This window comes from Erithacus rubecula (genome assembly GCF_903797595.1).
Source record: "Erithacus rubecula genome assembly, chromosome: 5".
Classification (NCBI taxonomy): domain Eukaryota; kingdom Metazoa; phylum Chordata; class Aves; order Passeriformes; family Muscicapidae; genus Erithacus; species Erithacus rubecula.
The window spans coordinates 27,865,423-27,879,390 of record NC_136687.1 but is presented as its reverse complement, the minus strand read 5'-3'; the positions used below and the strand labels follow the sequence as shown (position 1 = coordinate 27,879,390).

Sequence of the window (13,968 nt, the reverse complement as noted above, 5' to 3'; positions counted from 1 at the left end):
GTCTCTTTATCTCATCAAATAACCCCATCAGCTAGTATCTCTTGACACTTTTTTACAGGTCTCTACCTCTCTCTCCTTTGACCAAATCACTCATCACATTCGTTTTCTTTTGGTTATTTAAGTATCAGCTCTGGTTCAGTATGACTGAAAACCAGGACTCTAAATGTTCTTTCTGTTCAGTCATTTCTTGATATCTACAAAGAATACTCTCTTAGGAAGTGGGCAGGTTTGACTGGAAATATTGACATTGTGGCAATATGACTCTCTTAATATATGACTCTTCCCATGATCTGTCATTTAACCTTTCCTAGCAGCCATCCTCCCAGTCAGTATCCTTCTGCAAGGTTTACCCATCTTTCTTGCTGTAATATCCTTTCCCTGTGGACTTGACAGAGGCAATTAAATTCTCAACTATACTCACATGGACTGAAGCTACTGCATTAAGGATAACTGCTGGTTCATCATGTTCACTATACAACCTTTCCCCTAACCTTCCCTCTCAGAATAACAAATAGCCACATTTGGGCTTTGGTTGGTTGGTTTTGGCTTGTTGAGGTTTTTTTTGTGCATAAATCTGCTTCTGTGAAAGTGTGTTTGCTTATGAAACAGTGTATATGGAAAATGCCAAGGTGTAGCAATCAGTAAGAACAATACAGTTGTCATTCTGCATATGACTATGTAAACTCATTGAAATAACCCTAAAGAAGAGGGAAAATTAGCCCATTTTTATCTAACTACAAAAGAAGTAATTAAAATCCTCTAGAAGAATATCACAAATATTTTCAATCACTAATATCAGACAAAAAACCTATATTGATTTCTTGACATATTAATAGGAATAAAGCAGTTAAAGAAGTATTTTAACTCCACAGTAGAGGAAACTTATGTCATGTGCCATAAGAAAATGCTTCCTAAAATTATTGAATAGGCATGTTCTTATGAATTGTGCTAGAAACCATGAGCCAATTCTTAAATGTCCATTCAAGAGTAATGGAAGGAATAAATAATTAATAACACGTTCAATGTAGAGGTTTATCCCACAAATAATGGACTGTGAAGGAAATAATTTATTACATTAGGGAATCAAGTAAACTACAATTAGTCTAATTGTTAAAGCATTCAGAGTATTTTCTAGTTCTTCATTAGAGCTGTCTGGTAGGTCTGGTAGACCTGTAAGTAGGTCTGAACCTTGCTTTACTGGAAAGCATATGGAAGAAAAATTACACATGTGACTAATTCAGCTGAGAGATCAGTGATCTGTTCACCAGTACTTTTTGTGAGGATATACAGTCTGATTGTTTTCCAAACTGGAGGAAGAATACCAAGGATTCTTAGAATGATGTTACTTTTAGCTATTACAGGGAAAATCATCAGCAAAATTTTAAGATCAAACCCAAATTACTACCCAAAGGCATTTTCAACATTTTCAGCAGCACCACTAAATCATTTTCTCTGGCATACTCCACCAGTATCTTGTCAAGTATACAATTTAATTTAAATAAATTATATGAATGTGAAATTTGTGGTAAAAAAAAAAATTAAAGAATAATCATTAGTAATTGAGCCTCAGAAGACAATGAAGACTTTCAACTGTGGTGCTATACTTTTCTTAAACCAAAATTGGCACTGGCCAGCAGAAAGGTTTGTTTTGTATTAATGCAGTACTTTAAGTGTAGTCTGCATAAGCAAAGGATAACAGTACTCATTACTTACCAAAGAATTTGAATGCAGTTATCAATAGTCATTACTGGACCTCTCTCCACCTAAAAAAAACCCCAAAAAACAACAACAAAAAAAACCCAACCAAAAACCTAACCAAAACCACCAAAACACCCCCTACCAAACCAAAAAATCCAACAAAAAAAAAAAAAACACAAAAACCAAACCAAAACAAAAAAAATCCCAAAACAAAATGAAAACAAAAAAACCCCCACCAACCCAAAAAATCCACACCAAAAAAACCAAACCAAACTAAACCAGAACAAAAAAAGCACAACAGAGAACTTTAACCTCCAGCCTTCAGGATTTCACCAGACAGAAGTCAGCCTCCTGATGCCAGAGATTCACACACAAACACTGCTTGTAACATTAACAAATCCACAACATGGTGTTTTCCCAAATACAGCCCTGATAAGACTTAGCACAGACTATAAATCCACCACAGCCAAGCTGTTTTGAGTGTTGAGAGCTTCAGCCCCCAAGTTCTGGCACCACACCAAAAGCAGCAGTACTTTGGACCAGAATCTCCAATAAATAGTGTGAGAAGCACTTGAGTTGTCAATTACTGACATTCCAACTACAGCCTTCTTGGCATCTAAAGCATTTAATTCTTGAGTTAGGCTTCAGTGGGGTCTGCACTTAGATTTTGACATTTTTCAAAAACATGACAGGAGGAAAGAGAGGTTTTCTCACCAGCTAAAAAGGCAGATGTAAGATCTGGAGGGTCATGAGGACAACAGTGAAGTACTATCTTAGAGTTCCCAGGAAATTCCCTTCATCATCAAGCCAGAGGCTAGCTGGGAGAAATGTCTTTCATTGTGCCTGCTGAAAGTCTGTTATTCAGAACAAACTAATTCACATTCATTGGACCAGGGAAGCAAGGCATCACTTTGCAATGCAACAATTAAGGTCCCTAGCTGGGAGTAGGTAAATTTAAATTTCTATCCCTATTACAACACTGCCTTTCTAGGCAATTACCATATAATTATTAAAGTACACAAGCAACCATTAAGAGTCAGGAACAGAAACTGAGTTCCCTAATAACCTATTCAAAACCATCCATTACCCTGGATACCAGCAGGACACAGACTTGGCCATCCTGTGCTGCTGCATTTTTAGTGTTATTGATACTCAAGTTACCTGGTACTATTTCAAATTATTTATACCTGCTGCAATCATATCTATTATTACAGACAGACACACATTCATCTTGGAGTATGAATGCATCTGAAAGTATCTTTCAGAGCCATTTGGGGAGGCTGCTCCCAACTACTCCTACTGACAAGAAACAGGGAAAGAACATTAAAAAGCTGTTAGTCCATTTATTCCCTTTCCCATCTATTCTGATATTCACCACCTGCTCTGGTGTCTCCAATTCTTTCCCATGCTTTATTCTACTTTGGGCTCCAGGCTACTTTCCTCCTCATCATCCTTTGTCTTTCATTTATCTTCCTTATTTAAGTGATTTTGTCTTTCTTTCCTCTTTTATTCCTCATTATCCTTCCCTTCAATTTCAACATTCAGTGACATGATCCTGCAGTATTCCTCTCACATTTATAAAAATCAAAAATGCATGGACAAGAGGTAAGGAAGTAAAAAAAAAAAAAAAACAACAAAAAAAGGCAGAGAAGCAAAAGTCATTAGCTCATAATTATTTCTTTTTTTTTAAAAAAATCTGGTTTTCAATTTGATTTTTTTTCCTTGATTACTGCAGTACAAAAGGCCTAGACAAACAACAAAACCAGGAAAAATTAAAGAGCCATCAGAGTGGAATGGTTGCAGCAAACGCTGAATGAACTGTGATCTTTAGCAGGATAAAGATCAACACCACAAGCTTTCAGCTGTAGCGATCAGTCGATACTTTCCAGACCATCCCCACGGTGACAAAGATAGAGGCATTTTTAAGTTGTAATTGAGATTAGCCTTGATACATACAGTTGGAGCCGTGCCTGTGAACTTTGCTAAAAGGCTGGCTATGTAAACTATCTATCAGTCAGTTTCACATGAGCAGTAACCTAATGACACCACAAAAATCTAACGATGTCTCTTGCTCCACAGCAGCGGACTCATGCCAGGGTGCTTCAGCTTTGCTATTGAAGTGTTTGCCTCCCAAGGTTTGGAGCACTATATAGACTCTCCTGGGGTACCCAAGTTTTGTACAATGCTCAGCATTGTAGCACTCTTGCTCTGATCCAGCTTAGGTTTGCAGTCATGTGCTAACTGAAAACCCATACATAATAGTACTGACTCCAGCACGCTTTGGATGAAGCCCATAAAGATTGCTTTTCATAGATGGGAATAAAATATTTTGTTTGTTACTACTAAGCTAACCACAATAAATAGTTCTCTTTCATGTGGTGATGAAACAAAGCAGTCATGCCGTATTCCTTTTTTAATTATTAGGTTGAAAGAAGCAGTCTCTTCCTGGCATGTTTAATTCTGAATCATATTCATCACATATATAAATAGCCAGCAACTGTATATAGTAGAGGAGGGCAGAGAGGAAGGTCAGGGAATTAGCTTGATGTCAAGAAAGCATTTCCTGTAGAGTCACCAAATCTCTCCTGGATACAGACTCCTACGTTGGCACACAGGGAGCCTGGAGGCTGCTGTGCCCTCATGCACCAGACATGCCAGGCAAGCATCTCCAACCCTGCTGGTAATTGAAGCTTCTCCTCCCCAGAAATCACACAGGCATAATTTACTTCTTGGGGCTTTGTAATGATGAGTAAAAGATTTTTCCTCTCTGCCTCATGTTATGGGTAGCGCCACCACTGCGAAGACACAGCTTTAGAGCTGAATCCCCAGCAGCTACTCCACCGGGGCAGGCAGACTACCACAATATGAACCTTCTCCACAGAAATCCGAGTGGACAGATCCTGGAGGGAAGTGCTAGCTCTACTACCACTGAAATCCAGGATGCTAAGCCAAATGAAGTGGCAGCAAATAATACCATGGACAGAGTGCTAAAAGGAGCTACAGCAGAGTTAAAAGTTGTGGTCAGTCACTAAACTCACACAATTTCTATCCGGTTTGTGTTTATAAACCACTCTGCATAAACACAAACTTAGCCCAAGACTGTCATTGCACAGCTTAGGCCATCAAGAAAATTATGCCTGAACCTCCTGAGACTTTTTGTTGTAATCTGGACATCGCCTTAGTGTTGCTACACACTGTTCTGCTAACCTCAGACTCACGGCAGCTCTCAGCTGTCTTCACAGAATCCGCGAGGTTGGCAGAGACTTTTAAGATCATCAAGTCCAGCTGTCAACCCAGCATTGCCATGGAACCACTAAACCCTATCACCAGGCACCGGATCCGGACGCCTCTTAAGCATGTCCAGGAGCGACGACTCCACCACCTCCCTGGGCATCGCAATAGGTTGCGGAACTCCGCAGGAACGCGCTGCTTTTCCACGCTCCGTCCTTCGGGACGGCAGCGGCGGGGCACGCGAGCGAGCAGCCCGGGGCGGCGGGGCAGGGCGCTGCGGGGAATGCGGCCCGGCCGGCCCCGGCGCTGCCCCGGGCGGGTGATTTAGCCCGGCTCTCCAGCACCGGGGCATCCCTCGCCTTCTCACCCTGCGCGCCGGCCGTGCAGCCACACGCGGTTTGGGAACTGAAACGAGACCAGGCAGGTTTTGTCGCCGTCGGTTGTGAGTTTGAGCCGGCGCACTTTGCCCAGCTGGAGCAAGGTCACTGCCTGCCCCGGCTCGGAAGGGTCCGCCGAGCCCCGCGTCCCGCGGTCCCGCCGACAGCGCTCGGGAGGAGCGGCCGCCTCCCCCGTTGCCGCGGCCGGATCCTCCTCCATCCCGTGCGGTATTTTTAGCCGCTGACCCAGTTCCCCCGCTCGGCTACCTGCGCCTCTCTCAGCGCCCGGCCCCCCGCCGACAAACGCACCGGCCAGCGCCAGGTGAGGGTTGCGGCGGGGCAGGTGCGGCCGGAACGCGGCGGCGGCGCCTCGCGCAGGACGGCCCGGAGAGGGCTCGGGGCTGCCGGAGGGGCGCAGCCGGGGCGGGAGAGCCGCGAACGCCAAGCCGGCGGCGCTGGCGAGGAGCGGGCGGGCTGGTGCGGGCGCGGCGCTGCCGGGGCCTCCGCGGGGGCGGAGGGGAGGCGGTGCCGGCGGCGAGAGCGGCCGCGGCGCAGTTTTCTGCAGCGGCGCCGATCTACAAGTGAGGAGTGGTGCGTGCGTGCCGCCGTAAGTGCCGACTTTTACAGAAGTGTGAGTGCTCCCCTTTCCCCCCCTTCCTTTTCTTTCTCTCCTCGCTCTTTCAGCCAGGGTTTCCCGAGTGGCCGGATAACGGGGCACGGGAGCGGAGCGCGGCTGGGGCTGCCGAGGTGCCGGGGGGAAGCGGGTCACTGCCGCCGCTGCCTCCTGCTCCAGCTCACTTTCCTCCCTCTCTCAGTGGCGATGGGCGCCCGCCGCGGCCCCGGCGGTGAGGCTGAGCCGCGGCCTCGGGGCGCAGCGCAGGTGCGGCCGCGGCGGGCCCGTCCCGAGGGGCCTTCCCCGCCCTGAGGGGTCCCAGCTCGGCCCGCCCCAGTTGTGTGTTTGGAGTTTTGAGAGATACGGAAATTGTATATTGCTGTCGCAGCTTTTTTTTTTTTTTTTTTTTTTTTTTTTTTTAAATCCAGATGAGCACTGACACCGTGTTTGATATGTGCAAAATGTACTACAGCGTGCTGTCGTGCTCCCGGAGTGCTCTGGTCCTATACTACAAGTAGGAACACTCCTGAGATTTTTAAAGGAGTATTTTTAATGCCTGCTCCTCTGCTTGCTGCTATTTATACCATGCAAGGTTGGCAAGGAGAGGAGAGCCAGAGTTTGAAAAGGACATTGAGCTTTAACTTGATACCATTGTTCCAAGGCCAAGGCGAGAGAGTGCAGATATTTAAAATAAAACAAAACAAAGAAATGCCCAGAAAACAACCCCGTGAAATCACCCTACTCTCTGTTTTTCTGCTGCATGGTCAAAGCAGAGAACTGAGCATCCTCTTCTTGTTAAGGTATGTAGGTGGTGTTCTGCCATGGGGTCTAAGCCTGTGCTTTGGTTTTATTATTTGTTTGCTTTATGCTTGTGATGTGATGGACAGTACAGCAGGTTAAACCCCACACCGGGGGATTGTCTGAAAGGTGAAGTCTCACACTGTGTCAGATGCATGACTTTCACTTAGGTACAATAAATCATTACTGGTCACTGCCTATGTGTTGTAAGGTCTTAGAGTAGCTATAATGTAAAATGTCGTTAACACTAAGTCTGACAAGTTGGATGACACCCGTGTTGTTGAATATATATTCCTGCGTTGTCAATTTCTTCCTTCTATTTCTGAATTAATTCGATACACAGTAACACCTCTCTCAAAAGTAAGGAGAGATAGAGGCGTTTCATATAGGGAAACTCAAATTTTGGGAATAGAAAAGCTTTAACCTTCCTCACTTACATCACTAAGATTTTCAGAGTGGACGGTGATAACTAGTATGATGGGTCTCTCTCTCTCTGGATTACTAAATAAGATTGGCATTAAAAATTGTTTATTCCTCGTGACATGCAGGGTGCTCTGGTGGAACTGCAGAGCAGCACGGTAGTGGCTGGCTCGCGTGACTGCAGACCAGCCACTGGGGTTAACTTAGTTCTCCTAGTGCTAATGATCGTGGGTGAGCAATAGATTGCATTTGAGCTCTGTTTTTATGGAGTAATTGTACGTGTGGTAACAAGGCTCTGCTAAAAATCCGTATAGTCACTTCGAAAATATTGCAGAGCTTTGACTTCTGGCTGAGATCAGTCTGCTTCAGAGCTGTGGCTGAAACACTGATCATAATCTGGTAAATCTGATGCCAAAACTTTACATAATATGATTTTCCACTGAGAGTAAGCATGATTCTGTAAGTAAAGGTTCCATAAGTTTAAAATATTGGAACAAATGTTAAATTTCTAGTAGTTAGCCCCTTAAGTGGATTTCATTATATTTTTGAGCAGTTGCATTTCAGTAAATAGGAAGCCTTACAGCTGGATCCATAATTGTTCCTTATTCTCATGTGTTTTACTTACAGCTTGAATCAATATCTGAGAATTGACTAACTGCAGGAATGCAGTGTCAAGGCCTTGAAAAAGTCAAGATTTGACAGAGCAATGACACTTTAAAAGCATTTGGAGCTTCTGTTTCTAACTCTTGGATTTTGTGATTTCAAACTTCTGTTTGCAACCACATATGTAGAGATTCTTGTACAAAAATGTCAGTTCTAAGGAGGCTTTAAAAAAATCTTTTAGGATTTACTCTTGAGCTGAGATTTAACATGTTGGGTAGCTAATGGTCTCAACAATCTAGCAAAATAATTGGTAAGATTTGTAATAGGAACTGTGAAATGCAGATTAGCCAGCTGATAGTGTGGGACTGATTTTTTTTTTTTAATCTGCAGAAACAAAGATGCACTTATAGTTTTATACATATCTATGTGTCATGTACCTGTATAAATGTTTTATATAGAAATGTGGTATATTGCATATTCATAAAAGATGCTAAAATGTACCACTGGTGTATATTGATTGTTTGATGATGAGAGATAATTATGTGACCAGAAGTGCCACGTGTGGTATGTATGATTCCACAGAAGCTGCTGAAGTGATTGCCTGCTCAAAGTCCCTGTTTCTGTTCAAGTAATTTTATTCTATTCATTCAGTTTCGTGATGTATCCTGATTTACTGTTTAGTTGGGAAAGTCAAGCATTTTTAGTTGCCTTTGTCCCATTAATTTAGAAGATTACCTGGTGAGTTTGTGAAATGCTCATTCTATGGAGTAGTTTGCAGTTAAAACTGGAAAAGTTAATGCTTTTTATTCTGCTTGACTTGATTGCAAGAATTAGTGCTTCTTCAGTGTTTGTGATGTGGAACTGGCTGTTGTACAGTTTCCTCTATGCAAACATTAAAGTGAGAATGATAACAGCCTACTTCTTTCTCAGGGAGTGTTGCACTGAAATTTTTTGCTTTTCCTGCTTGATGTACAAAGATGTTTTTTAGACTTTGTAGCTGCTCTGATGGAGGCATGGAAAGAATTGTTTTCAGCTTTCCTATTTTCTCTGTTGTGGAGATGATTCCACAGAGTATGCTATACATAGGTATGCTTTGTCATCTGACAAAAAAAGTCAGATGCTAGTTGATAATCTTGTGTCCTCCAAGTAAAAAAAATATTAATTATGAGTCTTAGTTTTCTACATGAGTGGGCTTTTTCAGTACCAAAAAGTTATGTCAGAATTTAAATAATATTATTCAGTGGGAAATTTCCTTTTTCCCATCCCTAGCACCTATATTTACTTCTGTTTTATTTCATGGACTTCTCCTTCCCTTGAATGAATTGCATTAATATTTTTACACTAAGTTAACTCAAACTGCTTTAGTTGCTACTCTGTTTAGTTTTTTCATCAAGAAAAACTGAAGCTGTTCTTAGTGGATGACTTTGATGTGATCTGTGAATTGCCCACTTGTGTTGACTCCCAGTCTCTGTTGTCATTCCTCTTTAGATGATTCTCTTATGTCTGTCATTTTGTTTGGCTTTGTCATAGAATTTATTTGAGCCCTTCCAGCTCAGCTGAGTTGCCACGTGCTCTCAGCAATCTCCAAATACTTAAACATTTTTCAATTATTTTCTTTCGCAATCTTACACAACTGTTTTTAAAAATGCAAACCAGCTCATTTAATATAAATGTGGATTTAAGGTTTGCAATATGGTAATTTTGCAAGGAAATGAAACTAGTGCACTCAAGACACTGGAAGTTGAGATATTGTAACCCACGTGTTTTGATGAACTAGTTCTAGTGCAGACCCCTGTGAATATGCCTACAGAGGTTGTGTGTGTGCTCAGAGTGATAGCTGTCATCAGCTGTACAGTGTGGGGTAAAATAGTTGGAATATGCATGGTGTAGCACGTCATTCTAGTGGCTGGTATTCCTAGTATCTCTGATGCCTTTTACTCTGTCCTCTCTATACTGTGTCTAACAGAAAGAAATAGGACAAGCATTCTTCCAGAGTCAGTTTCCCTGCTGTGTTTGCTCCATCATGTCAGCGAAGAAATGGACAAGCCTTCTCCAAGTAAAACCAGAACACTGAAGGAGGAATTTTCTTTACTATGAAAAATATGGTGGTAGATACACGTTCTTTGTTTTTTTCCCCCTGATTTCCTGTCAGTGTATGAGGTCCATATAGTGTGTTCTGGACTTGTTAGTTTAGTTTGATGGCATTAGCTGACACCAGTGAGTCTGGATAGAGTGATTGGTGAAATGGTTCTCCTTTTTTCTTTGTGAGATCAGCTGTAAACCTATGTGACTGGCCAAAAAATAATTTATTTACATCACTGGGCTCCTAAAAGAGTGTGGTTGTACTCTTGGATGAGTGATAGTAGTTGGTGCTGCAGGTGTTAAAGATGGCGTTTTGCATCTGTTCATCCCCTGCTGGAGTTGTAGCTGAGGCTGCTGCCTTGTCATGTGTCTGGTGTTGAATTGCAGAGACTGAATAATCTTGACTGAAGAATTTTAAAAATAGTAGGATTTTGCTGCACCGTCATTGCAGGAGGGTTTGGGAACTAAGGATCTGTATGCATTGGGCAGTCTGACAGCATTGTGGTAAGCACTATGGGCTGATGAATAAACTGCTGTTAAACAAGAAAGACTATGGCTTGTCCATTAGCTATGGCTTGTGTGCCCATTCTCACAATTAACACGATCTGCCTTTCTTATTTTACTTGGTGCTTTATCTGTATGCTTTTTGTGAGTCAAATGTGGTTACTCTTATCCAATGATGCTAAAAGTAGGGTAGTTGGACAATTTCAAGACCATGGTGTGAGGCAGTCTTTAAACTGGAGGTATAAATGGAAGATGCTGCTGTACTGGCTTATATACAGCACACATTCTGTTAATGCATAGTCTGCAAGAATCATCAGTTCTTGGACAGAGTCTGAGTTGCTTGCTCTTAATATCCGAGTAAAATGTTTTAGTGGCAGTAAAATATTTGTTGTTACTATGATTATTAGAGGTATTTGAAATACCAGTGATGTGACTTTAAAAGGGAAGTCAGGAAGTGCTTTCATAATATTTTCCTTGGGTTTGTATTTTTCTTTTAAAAGTGTTTCAATTTACAGAATTACAATTTGCCTGGGAAGCACCTTTTCCTGACCTTCAAACTGAAGTAAGATTACAGCCTGTGCTAGATCAGGCCAGACATAGCAGGGTGCAACAGAGTCTTGTAAATCTGTAGTTGGAGTTTCTATAACCTCTTTTGGGTAATCTAGCAAATTTAATTTCCTTAAACTTCATTTAAGGAAAGAAATAACTTGAACCAGGATGGTTGATGAGCCGTTTACAGGATTATAGGCTAGTGTTGTTACAGAGGTTAGTTGGCAATTGTACGTGGTTTTGGTACTGAGCTCTCTCAGATGAAACATAGAGACCTTAGAGGAAATTGATCTGAACTAAGCTGCAGGTGGCCCTTGCCTCTGAAATGATGCTGATCAGGTGATTTATCCTGTCCCTGAGCAGGACAATAGGTCTTTATTGCACCTCCAAGTCGCAAGAAGATAGTAATTCTGCAGTTTTCTGAATGCTGCCTGCTGCTGTAGGAAATTCTTATGTGGTCCCCTGTGAGCCTGTCCTTTCATCCCGTTGAATGGAGTTTTGATGTGTTAGATGTCCTTAGCATTGCTTTTAGTTTGAGGGGAGAAAAATATCCAAGTTTTCTGGGCAAAATTAGCATGCAACTTGACTGTTTTAGTGGTGTATTGGTAAATGGTGAATAATTAGATGATTGCTTAGTGGATATAAGTAATAGCTCAATAAAAATGATTCTGTAGAGAAGTGGCATATATAGAGTATGTAAAACTGGAAGTCTGTCTTTGCAAACTTTATTTAAAATGTTTGGAATTCTGGTAACCTGTGCTACACACTGGTCAATACAACTTCCACTCTGTGCAGCAAAAGCAGCACAGCTGTTGTTACTTTGAAACTGGGTGTCCAGTTTTAGAAACGTATAAAGGATTGTTTGATTAGAAATTGTCAAAAATTGGATATATTTTTAATTTTGAGTTGCTTTGTTTATTTTCTTCTCCTGCTTATTTTATTGAATTCTGTATTATTTAATGTCATTAATGTATTCTCTGTGATGGCAGTATTTCATACAGGTAGTTTTCTTATGTCTATCTTGGCCTTTTAAGTTTGCTCAGTGAAAAAGACAGCTTATATCTAACTCATTCACCATGAACATTTGGAAATAACTGGGGTAGATGTTCATTTTAGGGGATGCTGGTTGATACAGGAAATAAATATGCAGCATGCATCCCAATATTAGGATCGTTTATATCAATATTAATTCGCCATTTAACTTAATAAGCAACATAAAACTTTAATAGTGTCAGGATGCTATCCTCTTGAATCTTTGTATGTTCTTTTGGGAAAAGCTGAAGAATAACTTGAAATTTGGTTTGAAAGGCTTTTAATACTTCTCTCTGCCACAGGCAGTGCTTTTTGGACTGTCATGTCATCTGCAGTGATGACACTTAGAGATTAAACTCTTGCAGTAATCCATTGATGGAGTTTTACATGTTGCAAAGCAGAACTTCCCTGACATCTTCATTACTAGGCTTTATTTAAGCATTTGTTAAGCCCTCTGCTGATTTGCATTGATTTTGTTCGTGCTTAGATTGTCCCCTTTGGGGTTGGCAAACCTAAATGTTACAGTTTTCGAAAAATGCAACCTTTAAAAAGTCCCATCATTAAATCGATGTATATCTTTCCCAGAAACTGGAGAACTAAATGTAATAAAAAGTGAACTGTTGCATCTTGATTTGTTGCCTATGCTTGTCTGAAAGCTGATTTTTGTTAGTGAAGGAGCTGACAATTAAACACGCTAAAGCTCAAATAACCTCAAAACCCACTAGAGAGAAAGGATGGGTTGTTTGAAAAACTAATTCTTGCAGCAAGGTGTATGCAGTATTAGGGTGGTTACTTTGTGGAATGTGAAAAACTAACTTCTCTTAGCCATCATCTATCTTAATTCCTGTGTGTATACATTATGCTCAGCATTTTGGACTGAAAGAGTGAGCTTGTTTAGTTTGTCTTTGAAATTAGCACTGAAGCTGTCTTCTCATACTGTTTTTCAACACAGACATCTATCCTGGCTCATTAGAAAATTTTCTGTGAAGATTGGACAACTGTACTTAGTGTGCTTGTGAAAGCCTCATCTGTTGTCTTTGATGCCATGTATAGGTTCACTATGTAAGGCTCAGTGCAGCTCAGCTACAGGTGATCCCGTCCTGCTTTTTTGTTGTTTTGGATTGAGTTTTTTCTGTAAAAGCATTGGTTGAAACTAGATGGTGCTTTGTCCATCATTGCATGTAGACTTTGTGATTTCCTCTAAGAGGATTTACAGCTTTTAGTTTTGCAAATGTGCTGGTGTTCAAACCATTACTGAATTATTTTATGCCTCTTTTTGACTCCCCCTTCTTTCTAGTTATTCCCTTGAGAAGAAAAAAAAGAAAAAGACAAGGCATGCTTGTATTGAACTGCTCCTTTTCACCTTTTGGACATTAGTCTTTTGGTTCTGCATATCTCTGATTATTTCTGACTCCTGGCTGAAGCTGTTAATAGTCCCGTGGCATCTTTGTTGACGCTGTCTAAGCATGTGAAGCACTGATTCTGCCTCCACTGTGTCTGTGTCGAGTTGCAGGACAGCTCCTCTTTGATGCTGCTGGTTGATGGCTGTGGGATGCAGCCCATTTCTGGATGTGCTGCCCTAGTGCTTCTTGGCAGCGTAGGCAGGCTCTGTCTGTTGCAGTGTGCTCTCATCTGATCTGTGCACTGGTTATTGCTTTTCTCCCGTCAGTCGTCAAGGATCTTAGAACCATTACTCCGTGGCTGATTTATCTAATCTTGGGAAGCCTATTGATTGCTGTTCCACTGTTGCAATCTTACCTAATTGCATGGCTTGTCTGCCAGTTTCACCTCTGTGAGACGCCCTCAGTGCTGACTTGACCATTTTATTGCATTGTAGATATCTAGCAGGTACCTACAAAAATTTGCAGAAATATGGTGTTTCTTTGTGTTTATCTGAACAACTCCCTGTTTCAGATGTGCACTCTATCAGATGCTTTTAAGTGGGCAGCCTATATGGTGCTGTATCATCTCAGTAATACTCCAGGTGTAAGTTTGCAGGGACTGAACTCTACTGCAGATTTCCACCAAAGAGAATGTTATTTTGTAGGCTTTATTTGCTGC

The 13,968-nt window shown here is 41.5% G+C and overlaps 1 protein-coding gene across 2 annotated transcripts in view; it reads left to right on the top strand.

Moving 5' to 3' along the window:
• Window positions 1-5,216: 5,216 nt before the first annotated feature.
• Window positions 5,217-13,968, top strand: part of MTUS1 (microtubule associated scaffold protein 1) — a 115,595-nt gene continuing 106,843 nt past the window's right edge. The window contains exon 1 of one of the 2 annotated variants that reach the window (XM_079306721.1): window positions 5,217-5,628. The gene's annotated coding sequence lies outside the window, so the exon portion shown is untranslated. Of the gene's footprint in view, window positions 5,629-5,812; window positions 5,938-13,968 lie in introns of those variants that run through there. The other variant, XM_079306720.1, reaches the window with a different exon arrangement.